We start from the raw sequence: 10,886 nt of genomic DNA on the forward strand, positions 1-10,886 counted from the left end.
GTCCCTGCCTATGGCAGGGGGGTTGGAACTAGATGATCTTAAGGTCCTTTCCAACCCTAACTGTTCTATGATTCTATGATTCTATGACATATCCCATGCTGACCATCAGTGTACCAGAAAGCAAATTCACCAGCAGCTTCAAAACATGCAGATTCCAGAAAAAGGTAATGGCAAGATTATCTTTAGCCCAAAGAACCCATCAGTAGTCTGCAAAAGTCTTACCAAGGGGGAAAAAAAAAAAAAAAGCTTCAAGAAAAATAGAGAAGCCTTCTTTAGAAACAGCCTCACCAAAATGGAAAGAAAATGCAATGGTTTAGGCTGCTGCTCTAATCATGCAGTTCTGTGTGAGGAAAAGAGCTTAGGATTTAGAATCGAGAGGCTATTTCTTGAGGGGTTCTAAGCTTTGTCACTGAGGGGGACAATGGAAGGGCTGTCTATAGGTAGGCTATGTTTCTCTACAACCCCTGCCACTATTCAGGAAGCTAAAATGATGTAGTGAGGGCAACTTCAAAATTAGTTTTTAGACAGATGGTTGCAAAGGACCTGGGTTGCCCCTCTTTTAGGTTTTGTACAGTTTAAAACCATACAGAGTGAACTTAGAACGTGTAATTGAAAAAATATGAATAAGGAAACTTTTTGGAACTTTGGAAGAACACTTCTACTGAGGGCTTTTGTTGCTGGGAATGGAGCTGGAGAAACAGCACTCCAATAATGCAATAGTGAGCAGTAAGACTTGGTTGGCATTTGGCCTTCTGCTGGGACATGAAGCAGCAGGACTTCTGCACGACAGCTGGCAGGATAAGACTAGCACAATGCCTACTGAAATAAATGAAAACCATCTCATGAAAGTGAAGATAGGTGGTGGATGGAGATCTATTGTGCTGCACCTGAAATATCTGAGAGATGAATCCTTCCTCTTTTGTCTTGTTTCACCTGTAATGCTCTTGGTGCAGATGCTTTCATAACGGGTGACTAAAATGACATTGAAAGTCTTATGTTACCAAATTAATTCCTTTGGAAGGGGAAGGAATTCCTTTGTGGCCTTCCTCCACTCTCCAGAACAGATTTTGTAAAATTCTGGATATTTTGTTATTCATATTATCAATTAAACTTACAGAATCAGTGGATAACTTACTCTCTTTTTTTTTCCTGTCACTGGATAATTTTCATACTTTACATTTAAATCACAGTGAGGTCTTGAAGCTGTGGTAAATAAATGAATAGCTAGCTATAATTTTGGGGTTAGTTCCAAATTTTTGATAGGTAAAGAGGGATGGAATATCAGTATCACCAGACACTGGTAAGAGCAACTCTTTCACACTATTAGGGTAAGAAAGCAATGAGGAACATAAAATTATGCTGTTTGGAAAGGAGCTGGGGCAGCATCTGACGAGGTATCTGACAAAGCAGCCTGCTTGTATGTCTCTTGCTGTACACAACACGAAGCTGAGCACTGGCAGAAACTCTTTCAGTGAAAGGATGTTATAAGGTCCCCCTTTCCTCTGTGACTGACAACGTGACTGTAGCTGACTGATTAGTGAAATTGCTGTTCATCATTTTCAGTTGTGTTTTGCTTTGTTGTTAGAGAACGGCATAATAATTCATGATGAAACCATATAGGCTACAATAAAAAAGCCCCACAAAACAAAAACCTTTGCTAAGCAGTTGGTATTCAGTTCTCTGACAGGCAGAATTTAGAATAAAAGGTTACTAACATTTTGGCAGTGTTTTCCTCAGGCTTTCTCTTGTATTTCTGCCAAATATCTCACAAGGCTCAGATTTGATTAAAATGGCAATGCTCTCTCTCCTACTTGAATGTAATTAGAGCCATTCATTACAGCTTTAGTTGACAATTTGGCAACCTGTACATTTTTCTGAATATGGACAGCATTCCATGGAAACAGTTCAAGGGAGGAGTTGAAGAAGAGGGTCCCCTCTTGAACTGCAGCAAATGGAAAGCTGTCTATGTTTAGAGAAGTTTACGGGTTTCCAAACTGTCAATTGAAGCTGCAAAGAAAAGGTTCAATTAGATTAATGTAGCAGAGCACCGCATTTTTTGTCAGGCAGCTCATGAAAGCTCCTGCTACGTAGTTATCACGTACCCTGTAGGATCATTAAGTATTTCTATTGCAAGTCACTCTCTTTTGCTGCTATTCACCACAGTCTTAGAGCACTGTTGAATGGAAAGTAAATCAAGAAAATGTGTTTGCCTATGTAAACCTATTCTCAGGCCAGTTTTTTGCAGACTTTAGCAGAAGATTTTTAATCTGCTTGAATTTCCCACCCTTTATAGTTTATGTAAAATAAAACACGGCTCCAATAAAGTCAGAGCAATCCTGGGCTTCTTTCAGGTTCCTAATGAATTATATCTTTCAACTTAAAATGTTAAGTCAATTATTGTTACTTTCATTTTCCATTCTTCTGTGCTGTGCCCAGGAACTGCTAAAATATTGCAAGAAGTGCCATTTTTAAGCATCGCCCAAATCATCTGAAAATATACATCCCATTGATTACAATCATTTTTTTCTTGTGATTAAAAGAGGAAAGGCTTAGTCCAAAATCTGATGAGAGCAGCTCTTTGTTTTCCCTGTGGCTCATCACTGTTGAAAGGGAAAAGGAAGAGTGCAGTTTAATGGATGGGGCAATCTGTAGTTCAGTTTTGCGTTGCTTGTTGCTGGGCTACTTCACTATGTGAAACAGGGGATGATAGCCTCATTGCCCTTTTGGTTTCATAGCAGACTGAATACCCAGGCTTTTCAGGAGAATAGGTGCATCTGGATGAAAAATGGGTTTGAAGCTGGGATAGTCTTGAGATCATTTGTGTGTTTGCAGAATTGTACACAAAGCCCAGTTCCTCTTAACAGCAATAGGAACATGCAGATCACAAGCTTTTGCTAAAGTCTTCCACCAGACAGTTCAGCCATGTGCCAGAGAAACATCTATCTCTTTCTGCCTCAATTCCTTCATCCTTTGACATTTAACTGCTTTCCTCATTCCCAACCTTGTTAGATATTCCTGAATCCAGAATCTCAGAAAACCTCTTAACTCTGTGTGGAGCCATGGCTTTGGGCTGGACAGTTAGAAATGATTCTGCTTTGCAGTAGTATGAGTTGTAGTGTTTCAGGACACAGAAGGCACCAGGAAGATGTCATATTCCTGATCCTGAATGACTACTGAGCCACCTCCCTTTCCTACCAGGTCAGCTGAAGGTTCCATGAGCTTGATGACATTACTTTTGCAATATCAGTGATGACCATTGAGGTAGTTACTTGCTGCGTCTGTTCTATTTGTTTTCTCTTAAGCCTAGTGCATCTTTATACTACGTTATGTTGAATTCATTAGATAAGGAATCAAAGGAAGCAAAGGCAAACAACATCCTTGCTGCCAGTGCAAGCATTCTTGTAGTATGTAATTATACTGCTAACAGCTGATGCCACACAGAACTGATGTAGCTGTAGTAGTACTGATTTTACTGTGTTTGAGTAAATTCGTACCTTTAAGTAAAACAACTACATTGGTAGAAGACCAGCAGACATTTATTGCCTCTTCTAATGGTGTCCGTCAGACATACTTCTTAAATCCAGCCTAACACTATGAAGCCTGAGGCCATGACATGATTCCCAAGACATCCAGTGCCAAACATACATGAAGTCAGGGGAGCAAATTAACACAGTAAGAACAAATGTTTACTTATTTATGTAGTATTCTACCTATCACAGCTTTTCAGCTCATCATTGCAAATCCATTTTATTCCCTTCCCATTCTTCTTGGAACTTCCCATTCTGTATGTGATGATCTTTCTTTTCCAACAGAATGGAAAGAATGTCTTTCAGATGCTGTTGTTTGGCTTGGAACAGGGCCTCACAGGTGATACCCGCTCAAGTGATTCTAACTCAACAACTGGGATTTTACTGGCAGACCAACTGTATTTGGTGCCCACCTCTGTACCAATGTGTCACAGCTGGGTTGCATTCTCCATGAGTTAGTCTGTTTTAAAAGTCTCACTTCCCACCTGAGTGCAGTAAATATGTTGCAGTTTGAAAGCCTTCCTATGCCTCAGAAATATTTTTATGTAGTTCTGTTTCAAATTTTCCCTAAAATATGTATGCAGTCAGATGTAAGAAGCTACTTAAGTCACCTTAAGAAGCATCCTTAGCTCCATGTGTTCTTTTACCAAGCCACAAACATCAATATCTGTGTGGAATATGAAGGGGAATTTGAAAAACAGGTAGGTTATGATACCCAGTTTGACCCTGAGACTACATAAAATCTATTAAGAATAAAATAAAATATTCTGCGGAAAGCTGTGTGGTTAGCTTTGTTTCTAGCAGTTTGCCAGTCTGCACTGAACATGTGACTTAGAGATGGTCACAAATGGCCTTGAAAGGAATTCCCTACCTTGCTCGATTGCTCAGCACCATTTCTTTCTCCTGATTCATGGGAGCTTTTGTGGCCAAAAGGAACTCATATGACTCCTGGGTTCACATGTCAGCCCCTTTTTCTCTTTTCTTCAAAGGCTATACACTATACTATAGTGTATAACTGATATTACAGTCATCTCACAAGGTCAGTCCTTACCATTAAAACAGACACTTACTGCACTCCATTCCTTCTATAGGGGGTACACATTTCAAGGGGATTTCTATAGACTAGCCACACAAAGAGTACTTCTTAGTGTTTACATCCTTTAAACATCTCAAGTGGTAATTGACAACTTCCCACTTGTCCAGATCCTATTCAAATTCTAGAAGTCCAGATTTCAAGATAATTTTTTTATATGTGGACACATTTTAATACATTGCCTTTCTTTGAAATTAATTACAGATGCCCTTATTGTTTTAAGTAAGTCTGCTTTATCAAAGAATTATCGATAAAATCAGTATCCTTACATATTAAAAAGTACAATTCTGAAAAGATATTGATATGAAACTGAAATAACTGTCCTGAATGAAATACATCTGAATTTCACCAGCATGTACTTCATAGTTCTCGCATCAATTCTTACGTCTCAGACACAATGAAAACATTTTTGCCTTGACAGAGTTAAATGCATGATGTTTAATGAAACATCATGAAACAAATGCATTATGACAGAAATTCCTTGTCTCCTGCTTTTGCACATTTTCATTATTTGACCGAACAGGTACTCATCTTTATGATTTATTGACAGTCATTCCAGTCTCATGAATCAATGTTAATATCATTTTGCTGCATTTGACCTTGGCTGGCTGCTAGATGTCCATCTCTCTTACTCCACCTCCTCATCAAGGCAGGAGGAAGAATATAAGACGAAAAAGCTCATGAATTAAGACAGAGACAGAGAGATAAATTACCAGTTACCATTGTGGACATAATAGAGGTGACTTGGGGAAATTGGCCAGCAAAATTTGGGTTAGATAGTGAGAAACAATAACAAAAATTAAAGCACCTATCCCCTCACCATCCCTTTTTTCCAGACTCAACATCACTTCTTCATTCGTAACTGTTCTACCTCCTTTTGCCCTGAGTGGCCTAGGGAGATGAGGAAAGGGAGATGTTATGGTCAGTCCATAACAGCTCCTCTCTGCTGCTCCTTTCTCTTCATACTATACCCCTGCTCCAGTTGGGCTCCTCCACAGGATGCAGTTCTTTCAGCATAAATCTCCTCCTTCATGGACCCTATGGGATGCAGTTCCTTCAGGAAACATGCACTTGCTCCAGCCCTGTGTTTTTCCTGGGCTGCAGTGTGGATCTCTGCTCCATCATGGTGTCTCCAGAGCCTGCAGGGGGATCTCTGCTTTGGGCGCCTGGTCTACCTCCTCTACCTCCTTTGCTCGCTCTTGCTGCTTACAGGGCTCTTGCTCACACGTTTTTTTCCTCACTACTCACTTCCTGCACAATGGTTGCTGTTTTCAAAATAATTTTTTCCCAAGGTGCTATCACCTTGGCTGCAGGGCTCAGCTGTGCCCTGTGGTGGGTCTTTTCTACCATCTGGAATGTGTCTGTGTCTGGCATGGGGCAGCCCTGGCCTCTCCTCACAGAGGCCACCCTGTAGCCCTCCACTGCCAGTGTCCACGCACCTGCATCCGATACACATTTCTAGAGCACTAAAAAGAGCCATAAGCCAGAATGGAATTACATTTTCCATAAAACATATAAGGCAGATGTGTTGGTACTACCTTCCATTGTGGTTGTCCTCCTTTCTCCTCATTGCTAGTTGTTTTAATCCCTCCTGCAATCAGATTCTGCCACAGGAGCTCTCTTGCCATCTGTGCATTTGGTCTCCTTTCACTGCTCTTGATATGTGAATTGAAATTCAGCTCAGTATCTCAAGCTGGAGTACCTTTAATTTATCTGGGGTGGCCTCAGGAGTATGTGGTATGCCAGGTACAACATCTTTCTGAGTTCAGTCTCCCCTTCTGCCTTTGAACTGAAACTCAGTGACTGGAAATCTGCTTATACGTCAACAGCTTCCACTGCGGACAATCCATCTTTTTCCAGGCTAGGTTCTGCAGATTGAGACACCAACAAATTGGTGTGCTTATTTTGACTGTTCAGGCTTCCCTCTATCACCATCTCTCATGTGGTATTTGAGGGTGCACAGGGTACTTTTTCATTCAAGCTCCTCAGGAATCACAAAGGTGGGAAATTTGTAACTACTCTTTGATTGGCTTGCAACTTGCTTTTAGTAGTCTGCACAGGTGGTGAAAGGACGTTCTGATTACATGAACGCTCTGCTGGGGCTCCCTAGCATCCTGCTGCATGTCAGAGTGTTTTCCTGGTTATCGCCAGCCAGTAGAAGACACTTCCATCTGTTTCCTACGTCACCTACCTGAACTAGCTTATGACATGATCCATTCTGCTGCCCTTTGGATACCCTGGAAGGTGTGTTGAGCATTGAGTGTGCATGATAAGGTGCTTTGGAGCCCTGCTTTGGGATCTGCCACATTTGTTGGTCAGGAATGTGAAATCATAATGCATTAATATCAAATCAGGTTAGGATTACATGAGGCATACATTTATATACGCAATGTACATAATTCACTTATAATAGTTTTTAAAAGACATAGGGAAGAAAATTTGGGCTTAATCCATTTAAAATTACATCAGAATGGTTGCTCTTTTCTTTTTTCCCCTTAGAATCAACAAGATTGAAAAAGACCATTAAGTACATCTAGTCCAAAAAGTCCACCAAGTCCTTGCCCATATAACTTCCTGTTCCCACTGAATGGTTACCCCATTCAGTCCTTCATATAGTGTCTACCTTAGGGGAGCATGACAGCTTTTAGAGCAAGTTTCTTGAAGAAGTTCTTGATAAATTATTTCTTTCACCCCCAGACCCATTCTAGATTTTGTCCTGGCCACTCTTCTTAATTAAATTATTTATTTTCTCTCTTCCTTGGGATCTGCAAATCACTCTCTGTTAAGCTAAGTATGATTTTCTTCACAACTCTGCTGAATAAGAGATAAAATTCATTCCTATCCTCTGACTGGTGATTTTTAGGCATTTTTCCATGTGAAGCATCGCTATATGGAATTCACATCTTATAGAAATCGGTTTGTTAACAAAATACTATATATAAATGTGTAAAGGACATAAGTGCAGGTAGATAATTTCTGGCTCTTGGTTGAAACCAGACACTGTGGTGCTTGACTCCTGCAGCACTTTGACCCTCATCCTTAGCCTTTCTCACTTGAGCTCCCTGTAACACAGCTGTCAGTCTCAGCTCTCAGCCCTGTGACCAAGGCTGTGTTTTCACTGCTGATGCCAGGGCCAGCTCTGGACCCACTGCATGGTATTAACGTGCTGCCAGTTTCTCAGAAAGGACTTGATCCCATTATACAGCAGACTGATGCAATTGCTCTGATAGCTCTTGCCCTCTAAGTGCCCACTTTCCTCCTTTGAATTTGAAGGGTGTAAAGTTGATAGATATATGAGGGGTTTATGCATAGGTGTCTACACTACAGATATTGTTTCAGCGGCGTGTGTGTAAAACATGAGAACTGTAGTGGTTAGCAGCCTAACAGGGAAAATGTGAAGATAAATACCATGTTAGTATAATTAGACTATTGACTAGATAGTATATTTGAGATTTTTGACATTCTGTTCTGTAAATTCTCTCTCCAGTTCGTATTAGCTCAACTAGTTTCAAGCTTTCTAGATCCCAGCTCCTTAAAGACCTTCCTTCCCCTGTCCAACAAGGTTGCTCAGAAAGGAGTACAGCTAATTTTTTTGTATGCATTGATTCCTATCATTACCCAGATGCATTTGAAGCAGATGGAGTTCATAACTGAACTACATTTAAACAAAGTATGACAGCTATGGCATCAAAGCCACTGTTTGGACTGTATGTCAATGCAGCTACCCAGTACACTAGGTAGGTTGCCAACTGTGCTGAAGTTCCCAGCACTGGGCAGGATGCTTCTGTGGGTACTAATACCTTTAGCTTGTAGTTGAAGCTGAACAGTGCCTTACTGAGCACGCCAGGATGAATTCTGGCACAGAAACAGAGATCTGAAGCCATACCCCTGCACGTGGTCTGGGTGAATGAGTGTTTGTTGCAGAACCTCAGCGATGCTGAATATTAGGTAATTATGGATATCTGCCTCTGTTTTGGCAATCCTAAGGGCTCATCACTTACGTGGCTTTGGCAGTGCTGGGATTTGTTTTATCTTGTGCTGCTGTGTACTTCTGGAGGCTGGAATCCACACAGCTCTCCAAAAACAGAAGGAGGTTTTCTGTGGATCATTTCTGACATCCTGGCTTTGTTATAGGGGTTTTACCTGACCGTCTGGGTGAACAGCAGCACGTGGTGTGGCAGGGGCAGAGCCATGTGAGGTACTGGTTGCCCTGGCAATACACACATGCCAACTGGCCACCTGGCTGCCATCTCTGGCCATGCATAGTGGCTGGTACCCTTTGGCAGCACAAGCTTGTCTCTTTTTCCTCTACACAAAACTTGTAGAAATGCTTTGTCTTTGGCATCTTCATCCATATGCCAAGTGTGAATAAAATTATTCCATTGTTTCTAAAGAAAGGAAGAATGAGAAGAGATGTATGAGTGGACAGACTGTGGTCATGTAACTTCATTTCCTTAGAAACCCAAAGTAATCATGGCTCTCCAGAGTCCTGGACAGCAAGAAAAACTCTCTGGAATGTTGCAAGTGGATATATAATATAAAAGGTAAAATATGTCCGAAGTTTATTATTTTGATTCAGAGCAGTAGGGCTATGAACCTGAAGCTGGAATACACAGGGGGAGGGGATTTGATTTTGGTGACCGGAAGCCAAAATGGCAATCTCAAAACAATTTCCTTTCTCCTGTAGAGTTTTCTGGGGTAGGATTTAATGTTTTCCCCAGAGAGAAAAATTAAATATTTCCTTGAAGAGTATTTATAAAACTAACAAAGTCTACATATTTGTGACATCAAATCACAAATGTAGTGCTATGTTGCCCTGTGGGCATGGAAATTTCAAGCTCTTTAGTACACTATTATAATAATTTTAAAATGCATTTCTTGCAAACACTGTACTTTTTGGAGACACTTTAGTTGTACATTGGCTTACAGATTGTTATCACAGTTGCAGAAAGAAAGAAGAAAATATTTCTATTCCCAAACACCCAAATCAGACTGGCAGGTCTCTGCGCTCTCTCTGAGGGATCAGCAGTGACTTCTGTTTTCCTTTGACTGTACAACTGCTTTCCAACCCTTATGCAAAAGCATTAATCTGTGCTAGAAACAAAGCACATCTATTCATAAAAAGCCCTTCGAGGATATATGTCAGTATGTTTTCAAGAAACACTTCTAGAATGTTTTCACTAAAGCGGGATAAATTAAAAAGAAAGATTTGACCTGGAAAAATACCAGTCAAATGTCCCAGTCTATCTGCCTGGCCTTGCTGTCACATTCAGGTTACAAGGCTGTTGCCAGCTTATTTGTTGGTCTGTTCCATGTATTTTCAAGAAAACTGTGTTGTAACAAATGGGGACAGCTTGTGACAGCATTTATCTAACCAAAGCCATTTCTGATCGTTTGGGTTAGAAGGCATTGAGCGTATTCACCCCCACGTGTCTTTGCATCTTGAAAGCTCTGATTTTACTATGCTGAAGTGACTCCCCACGGACAGGTGTCTTGAATATCCTCTGTGAAGTTAATATCACAGCTTTTCCTGGCGCTTTGTTTCTGCATGTGCAGCTGCTTTTATTCTGCCTTCACATAGTTATGAAAATCTCCCTAATTTTTAATCAGCATTTTTCGTGTTAATATTTATTTTATTACTTTCTTGTCTTCCCAATTGGTTAATGAGACTGATTTATCTCTAATGTCTATTCATACGTCTGTGAATAATCCTGCTTCCCCTTGGTCTTTTTGTTCCATGAAAGCATCTCTGTAGTTGAAGATCTTCTCTCTTAAGCTCTCAAATTCTATATAATTAAAAAAATTATCCCTATATTTAACAAAATAAAATGTAAGATTAGAGCTATCTGTAGTGACATAGTTGTGGTTTTAACATGCCGGTTTTATTAATGCTACCCAACATAGTGTTTGACATTTCTCTGACAGTCACAGTAAGTTGAATACAGTGCATTAACAGCTTCAAGTCTTCCTCTGATATGACTGGCTGGTGTCTTTATAATTGTGGTTTTGATTAATTCTGGATCAAGTTGAATAAATTCTTCCCACCTGATTCAAGTCATATTTATCTCTTTTAAACCCTGGACTGCTACACAAAAAAAAACAACAGTAAGGAGTTTTACCTGTCTCTTTTGCTCCATAAACAGACTTCAAATGCAAAGTTTTTGATGCTTCACTCAAGAAATATAATATATTTTGAATGCCTCAGTGGTTGAAAAGTGTTAGAAAGTGCAAGCTATGAATGCCTGGCTCTGCTGACCTAAGGGGAG

Source organism: Pezoporus wallicus, unplaced genomic scaffold (genome assembly GCF_028554395.1).
Source record: "Pezoporus wallicus isolate ANWC-B61680 ecotype Strahan unplaced genomic scaffold, APGP_CSIRO_Pwel_v1 contig_2, whole genome shotgun sequence".
Taxonomy (NCBI): Eukaryota; Metazoa; Chordata; class Aves; order Psittaciformes; family Psittacidae; genus Pezoporus; species Pezoporus wallicus.